General features: G+C 40.4%; 1 non-coding gene across 1 annotated transcript; it reads right to left on the bottom strand.

Moving 5' to 3' along the window:
• Nucleotides 1-204: 204 nt before the first annotated feature.
• On the bottom strand, nucleotides 205-312 carry LOC130971496 (small nucleolar RNA R71). The gene has a single exon (XR_009082712.1). It is a non-coding gene; the product is annotated as a small nucleolar RNA R71 (small nucleolar RNA).
• Nucleotides 313-862: the final 550 nt, after the last annotated feature.

Here is an 862-nt window from a genome sequence, read left to right as displayed (position 1 = left end):
TTTTTAGCTGAATTCTTGCAAGTGTGTGACACTGTCAAGACTAAAGGGGTTGACCCTGAGGTCTACAGACTTATGCTATTCCCTTTTGCTGTAAGAGACAGAGCTAGGACATGGTTGGACTCACAACCTAAAGAAAGCCTGAACTCTTAGGAAAAGCTAGTTAATGCCCTCTTGGCAAAGTTCTTTCCACCTCAAAAGTTGAGTAAGCTTAGAGTGGAAGTCCAAACCTTCAGACAGAAGGAAGGAGAATCCCTCTATGAAGCTTGGGAAAGATACAAACAATTGATCAGAAAATGTCCTTCTGACATGCTTTCTGAATGGAGCATCATAGGTATTTTCTATGATGGTCTCTCTGAACTATCCAAGATGTCTTTGGATAGCTCTGCTGGAGGATCTCTTCATTTGAAGAAGACGCCTACAGAAGCTCAAGAACTAATTGAAATGGTTGCAAATAACCAATTCATGTACACTTCTGAAAGGAATCCTGTGAACAATGGGACAAATCAGAAGAAAGGAGTTCTTGAGATAGATACTCTTAATGCCATATTGGCTCAGAACAAGATATTGACTCAGCAAGTCAATTTGATTTCTCAAAGTCTGTCTGGAATGCAAAATGCACCAAGCAGTACTAAGGATGCTTCATCTAAAGAAGAAGCTTATGATCCTGAGAACCCTTCAATGGAAGAGGTGAATTACATGGGAGAACCCTATGGAAACACCTATAATTCTTCATGGAGAAATCACCCAAATTTCTCATGGAAGGATCAACAGAGACCTCAACAAGGTTTCAACAACAATAATGGTGGAAGAAACAGGTTTAGCAATGGCAAGCCTTTTCCATCATCTTCTCAGCAACAGACAG

The sequence above is a fragment of the Arachis stenosperma genome, chromosome 3 (genome assembly GCF_014773155.1).
Source record: "Arachis stenosperma cultivar V10309 chromosome 3, arast.V10309.gnm1.PFL2, whole genome shotgun sequence".
Classification (NCBI taxonomy): domain Eukaryota; kingdom Viridiplantae; phylum Streptophyta; class Magnoliopsida; order Fabales; family Fabaceae; genus Arachis; species Arachis stenosperma.
The sequence above is the reverse complement of the archived record's forward strand: the minus strand, read 5'-3'. Positions and strand labels throughout refer to the sequence as shown.